Below are 560 nucleotides of genomic sequence, written 5' to 3' on the forward strand. Positions count from 1 at the left end.
CGTTGGGGGGAGAGAGCGCTTCGATCGAGGGAGCGGGGGGCTGGGGTCTGGGGCGGCCGAGCGGAGCAGTGGGGGTTAAGCGGGGGTTTAGCAGGTTTAGGAGGATTTAGGGGGGGGGGGTTGGGTGAGGTTTGGGGCTGTTTAGGTATATTTTGTTTCAATTTTGAATATTTGAACGTTGAAGGGCAAATTTGGTCTAAAAAATTGTCAATTTTTTGCTATAAAAAGGGCTGCCCACCCCTCGCATTCCTCACACTCAAACCTCCTCTTCTTCTTATTTCTCACACTCAAACATGGATGATCCCATGGGTAGTGATCCGAACCGGTTCACTTTCAATACTAGTGATTTAGATGTCGACATCCCCGAGTGGGTCGATCCCACAGCCACAGGCCACACATATCCTTCTTCCGACGAGTATACAACCGGTAGCCATTCCACTTCCCAGTCCAGTACCTCCACCTCCATCGGCACAAAGAGGGTTTGACGCAAAACCTCGGCGTGCTGGTAGCATTTCGTTGAAGAAATAGTCGTGGAGGAAGGTGTCAATGTGCTGAAAGCT

The sequence above is a fragment of the Triticum dicoccoides genome, chromosome 1B (assembly GCF_002162155.2).
Source record: "Triticum dicoccoides isolate Atlit2015 ecotype Zavitan chromosome 1B, WEW_v2.0, whole genome shotgun sequence".
Lineage (NCBI taxonomy): Eukaryota > Viridiplantae > Streptophyta > Magnoliopsida > Poales > Poaceae > Triticum > Triticum dicoccoides.